The sequence below is a fragment of the Diadema antillarum genome, unplaced genomic scaffold (genome assembly GCF_040938485.1).
Source record: "Diadema antillarum isolate AM-2024a unplaced genomic scaffold, OU_Dant_1.0 scf00000103, whole genome shotgun sequence".
Taxonomy (NCBI): Eukaryota; Metazoa; Echinodermata; class Echinoidea; order Diadematoida; family Diadematidae; genus Diadema; species Diadema antillarum.
In genome coordinates, this window is record NW_027270992.1 from 2,879,813 (window position 1) to 2,886,873 (window position 7,061).

Here is a 7,061-nt window from a genome sequence, read left to right on the forward strand (position 1 = left end):
ACTTTTTGCCCCGCTGTTGTGTAAGAGACCCATTCCATTTGCGTGTACTTAGGTAATTTTGTGCCGTTCCTATCTAAGTTGGTAAATTTTCATGGACAATTAAAAAAAAGTCTGTGCGTGTACGCGTATATGTGTGTATGTATGTGACGGTAGTGTGTGTGTGTGTGTGTGTGTGTGTGTGTGTGTGTGTGTGTGTGTGTGTGTGTTTGTGTGTGAAGTATAGGCCTATGTATGGAAGAATGGCCGAACATTACGATTTTGAAGGGGGTACCAAGAATTACTATAGGGTGTTCTACGTTTTAGGAATGGGAGGGGGACAACATACACAATACACACACACACACACACACACACACACACACACACACACACACACACACGGTATTGTATATATATATATATATATATATATTATAAATAAGATATATGACCAAGAGCTACATTGTGGACGTATTTTGACATAATTTTCTTACGTCTCCCTTTATTCCGTCAACACCGGAGGGGTTAAAAAAAAATCAACATTGTGGGAATATCTGTCTGTGGGAGCAAACTACAGGATACTCCTACAACATTGCTAGCTTATATTTTGTGTGTGTTTATGTGTGTGTGTTTGTGTGTGTGTCGGTTTGTGTGCAATTAGGTAGATGACACAATTTGAAACCCATATACCTGACTGGACTTGCTTACCACTTCATTCCAGATTAAAACCCAGTAACTAAAACATTGAAATTTTGATATCACTTGATAGAAGTTGATTTCTATTGGTTTCTACTGTTGTTGTTTTGTTTTTTTTGCTCATGAATATTCATAAGCTATTCAAATTTTTCCTGTGAAAACGATACATTTTTTTTATTTTAATGTTTTTTATGATTTCAATAATCTCTGAAATGTCTGACATGTATTAGAAATTTATCGAATATTTTTACCGTGATATTCACAATTTCAACTTGTACCTTTGATGAGGTATTTTCATATTTTTATAATGAAAGCGTAATCTACATGGTAACTATGACTTAAAGCATTTCAACTAAATGGCCCTATATATGTCAATGAAATATCCCTGGTACTAACTAGGTCTAGGATGTACGCCAAGCCTATAGGTTGTAGGTATAGGCTTTACGACTAGCTGTAGGATTATGCTAGGTTATATATGAACAATGTCTTGACATACATATGATTCTGGTAAACACCCATACATCAAATAATTCAACACAAAATTTTTGATTAACCAAAATTCAACTTTATAACAGTTGTACAAATGTGACCGTGCATCACAAAACGAACAAAAATTCGAATACAGTGATTTTGTGTGAGGACTGAAAATAGGTGAAGAGGGTAAACCTAACCAATCATGAGTTTTTTGATATTTTCTGAAAGAGCAAGTCTTTCTTTTATAATATATTAAAATTTGAGATCATAAAACAAACAGGAACTTCTGTTTTCAACAGTTTTTCTCGAACACTTTTTGGTGGAATAGTACGATAAGTTGTTTCTCATAGAACCTTCTTCCTATTTCTCAAAAACCCTGTCCATACACTTCACTTTCAACTCCAATAACTTTAGAAAGAATGATGCTACTGCATTGAAAGTTGGCATTAATCATTTGCAGAATGTGCTAATGAAGCATGCTCAATTTTAAGCTTAATCTAATAATCCCTTCATCGTTGTTGCTTCGGTGGTCATTATCCTGTTTTTCGTTCCATTCATCCCACAGCTAGCATAGCTTGGTAAAGATTAAGCGCTTGAATACACCCTGAACTCCAGTGCCTGTTTTCTCAGTTCACACTTTCCAGAGTGTGTGCTTTCTTTCCAATATTTAGATAAATTAGAAGAGTTCATTTGACTTGAGTTATACATCATTTGAATGCTTAGAGTCTGCTCTTTAAGAATCTACTCTAACTTAAAAATCCATGTCTGGCGACTTTTTGTTTGTTTTGTGATGCAGGGTCACAAATAGAAGTTGGACAATATCTAATTCTGTAAAACTGGTTAGGCAAATGATAACCCAACTCAAAATATAACCAACCAGGCGCGCCGGAAGCAGTTTTGGATTGGGGGGGGGGGGGCAAACATTGGAGGGGGCTCAAGATTAGACCATGCATATGTTACACAATATAAACATACACACACACACACACACACACACACACACGCAGACACATCTATTATTTATATATGTATGTATATATATACATATATATATATATATATATATATATATATATATATATAAAGTGGCGTACGGTGGGTAGAAACATGGGGGGAACCATAAAGTAATTTTGACGGTCTGTATGCTTGTGCGTGTGTGCGTGAGCAATAATGGGACTACAATACATTACGGAATGTGATACATCCAACAACGCAGTCATTGAGGAACATTGTAAGTTTTCCTTACATGGATTATGGAATGACGGTGTGAAGCGATCGACAAATTATATACTGTCAGCAACATAAGGTGAATGGCATAACAATGAAATGCGAGCGAGGGAAGCGAGCGAGCTTGAAAATTTTGATATTCTACAGTTCAAAAACTGGAGTTTTAATTGTAGCTACATATTTCGCTTTGTAATAAATGGGGGCGCATCGGGCGCAACTGCTGGCAATTATTGGCAGCAACATTAGGAGAATGGCATAACGATTCAATGCGAGCGAGCGAAGCGAGCAAGCTTGAAAATTTTGACATTCTACAGTCCCCAAACTGGGGTTTGTAGCTATATCTTTCATTTTGGAAATTAATGGGGCGGCGCATCGGGCGCAACTGCTGGCAATTACTGGCAGCAACATTAGGAGAATGGCATAACGATTCAATGCGAGTGAGCAAAGCGAGCGAGCTTGAGAATTTTGACATTTTACAGTCCAAAAACTCCCGTTTATAGCTATATCTTTCGCTTTGGAAATTAAGGGGGGGGGGCATCCGACGCAACTGCTGGCAATTACTGGCAGCAACATTAGGAGAGTGGCATAACGATTCAATGCGAGCGAGGGAAGCGAGCGAGCTTGAAAATTTTGACATTTCACAGTCCCAAAACTCCCGTTTGTAGCTATATTTATCTTTCGCTTTGGAAATTAAGGGGTGGGGGCATCGGGCGCAACTGCTGGCAATTACTGTCAGCAACATTAGGATATTAGGATAATGGCATAACGATTCAATGCGAGCGAGCGAAGCGAGCGTGCTTGAAAATGTTGACATTCTAGAGTCCCAACAACTGCCGTCGTAGCTATGTTTTTCGCTTTAGAAATTAAAGGGGAGGCGCACCGGGCTCAACTGCTGGATGCGAGCGAGCGAAGCGAGCGAGCTTGAAAATTTTGACATTTTACAGTCCAAAAGCTGCCGTTTGTAGCCATATTTTTTCCCTTTTATTCATATATATACATATTTATTTTATTTTCTTTGATTATTAATTTATTTTTATTATCATTATTATTATTTATTTATTTTATTTTTTTTTTTTGGGGGGGGGCTTTTTGGGGGGGCAAAAATGCGTTTTGCCCCCCCCCCCCCCCACTTTTTGGATTGGGGGGCGGCCGCCCCCCCCCCCCTGCCCCCCCCCCCCCCCCCCCCACTTCCGGCGCCTATGTAACCAACGATTGGGAAATTGCAGAGTTGGGTAAAGTCTGATTGGTCAACAGCTGATGGGTAATTTAATTTGCCCACCCACATAGCAAAATCATTACCCAACATCAGTTGGGCAGATTCTAACCAATAGTTGTGTGGACAGTATTTTGCCCAGTGTTGGTTAAAAGTTAAGCATTTTTTGCCCAACTGTTTTAAGAGTGTATTGTTATATCGTCTTTATTACTTCATTTCAGTCAGTTTTCATGACAACGTACAGTCAGACCATTATGTTATGTTACTCCCGCACGCAGTGCGCACGGGGCTGCTTCGTGCGGTTTCGCACGGGTGCGTGCGGCTCCGTGCCATTTCGTACGGCCTCGTGCGGGTGCGTGCGCTTCTGTACGCCCCCGTGCGACCCCGTGCGACCTCGTGCGCCTTCGTGCGCCCTCGTGCGCCTCCGTGCGGCTGCGTGCCAGTCAGTGCGCCTCCGTGCAGCTGCGTGCCACCGTCGAGTGCGTGGCACGGTACCGTGCGAGGTGTTGGCACGGTACCGTGCGTGGTGTTGGCACGCTACCGTGCGAATCCGTGCGAATCCAGCATCCTGCTAGTCCCGATGCGGGACTCTTTTCTTTTTTCTCATTCTCTCATACGCCATCATTGGCGGTAGCGCGAGGTCTTCTCGATCGCGACAGTCCTCGCATCGCGCGAGTCCACTAAGGCCCCCCCCCCCCCCCCCCAAAAAAAAAAAGAGAGAGAGAGAGAGAGAGAGAGAAAAGTTGTATTGGCGTAACATGAGATTTTCAAATAGGGTCGGGCGGGCTGTTTTTTTTTTTACGTGCATTTTACGTGTACAACTCGTGCTCAGTAAACAGTCACAACTGCCGCACCGAATGTGCTGCGTTCCTCTATTCTACAAATCATTTATGGGGCCGATTTTACTGGAATTATACCCCTTCACAGAATTAAAAGATGTTGAAATCCCTATCCTGAATGTTATCACTTCATATTTTACTATTTTGAATGAGATAAGATAGGTGCAAATTGACCTCATGTGTACGATCTTTTCATCGCACACGGCGATCTCTATACAGTCCCACATATAGAGATGCGCGTAAGTTCTCCACAGAAGAACCTATGGCGAAACGCTGCACAATACTAGTACATTGCAGTCTGAATGCAAAGTATACACTGTATAAATCTTGATAGAACTAGCAGCACCCGTGGTCTTAGGGGTTTTATTATTTTTTCCCCTCATAATAAGGATTATATACGATTTTGGACATTTCTATTGATGAAATAAAAGAAAAGTTTTCTCATCCTTTCGTTGGTAAAGTGTGCTCTCTTCTACCCATGACCACCACCCCCACACACACATTTCCACCCCCCCCCCCGAACAAAATACAAAAACAAATATTCAGAGAAAAATAACCAAAACGACAAAAGCAAAACGGTATAGCTGAGCTGAGCAGGACCTCATATATAGACCCCTAGTGTTTTTGTTGCTATTGTACTGAGAGAAATAAAATATATTCGTCTTCATTTGCTCTCTTCTTTTTGTTTTTATCACCAAACCTTGGTTTAATAGATCATAGAACACCCCCCTTTTTTCCCCACGTCCGCACATGTCTTATGAATATGTATGTCTACATATTCTAACCCGTTTATCTCCTTCACCCTGTACATTATCATTACTGTAATTATTATTATTATTGTTACGATTTATATTATTATTATTGTTGTTATTATTATCATTATTGTTATTATTATTATTATTGTTATTATTATTATTATTATTATTATTATTATTATAGCAGCACCCGTGGAAATCCTCGGGTCTGAGTGGTTTTATTCTTTTTTCTCATGATACGATTTTGTACATTTTTATTGAAGAAATTGAAAAAGGAAAGTTTTCTCATTTCGTTAATTGTGACGCGCTGTCCTCTAAATGACCACCCTTCCCAAAAATTTAATATTACATTTGTAGTACGTGCCCTGCGATCCAGTCCATTGGTTGGGATCGTTCCCGCCATCATTATCATAGTTATCATTATTATTATTATTGTTCTTGTTATTGCTATTGTTATTTTGTGGGAGGGGAGATCATAGTCATTCGGTTTTATCATTTTATATTATTCATTGACATGGGGATGAATCAAGGGAATTAAGGAAAAAAGTTTATCGGTCAAGGATAGTGAATATCTTTTTTTCCGTCATGTCAAGGTTACTCTACGACTGATATACATTTCAAATAGCTTCATTATCATTGCAAATTCATTTTAAACATCAAAACAATCCTGTACCTGTTTGTGTCTCTTCCGCCCACTCTTAAGTTATAGATCATAGCATCCCCTCCCCATTCATTTGCATTGGCCTATTGTTTTATCATCATTATTTCAGTGTATTATTGTCATTGTTATTATCATTATTATTACTAAAATTATTAATATTATTTAGGGGAGAGGAGAGAGTAGACAGATGGTAGAGTCATAACATAGGAATGATCAACCAAAGGAGGCGGAAATGTTAATTTGTTAAGAATTGTAAAAATCTGTATCCCCCATTTTTCTGCTCTTGATAAAAAGCTTTTCTGAAGACAGTCCTGCGCAAACTGTCCAAAACTGCTCACTGCACTAACATACGTAATCTTGTGCTGAGGACTACTTCATATATAGACCCCTAGTGTTTTTGTTACTATTGTGCTGAGAGAAATGAAATATTTTCGTCTTCGTTTGCTCTCTTCTTTTTGTTTTTATCACCAAACCTTTGTTTGATGGATCATAGAACCACCCGCGTATCTGCTTCAGACTGTACATTTTTGTTATCATTATTATCATAATCATGAATGTCCTTCTTCTTCTGCTTCAGACTGTACATTATCATCATTATTATCATCATTATTGTTATTATTAGTATTATAACTATCACTATTATCATTTTTTTTTTATTATTATGATAATTATCATCATTATAATCATCATTGTTATATTTGAGGAGGGAGAGATCATTGTCATTGGAATCCGTGGGTCTCAGGGCCTCATATTTTTTCTTTAATATTTCTTTTCCCACGTTATGGGAGAAAGAAGAATATTTTTGTCGTCATTTGCTCCCTCTTTTTTATTTTTGTCACCAAAACTTGGTTTGATGCACCATAGAACCACACATTTGATGTCCACTTGTAACTTCAAAAATTGGCGGTCAGCAAAGCGAGGGTTTCCCCCGCGTCCGCTTGTCTCATGAATATTCATGTTTACAGCAGCCATGCATGCATGCAGTAAACGAAAGAACAGCGGCGCGTGTACTCTGATATGGAAGGGTACGATCGGCAAGGACAAAATTTAAGTGGATATTTAGCCGTCCTGAACAGTCTGAGTACAATGATACCCGACTTGAGAGTGAACAAAATGACATACCTGAGCTGCATAGTATCCTGCAGTTGTGCAAAATACAATAAAATAACAGCGTTCGTTGTTTTCATTTGGGCACGCCAATAATGGCGAACGTCGCT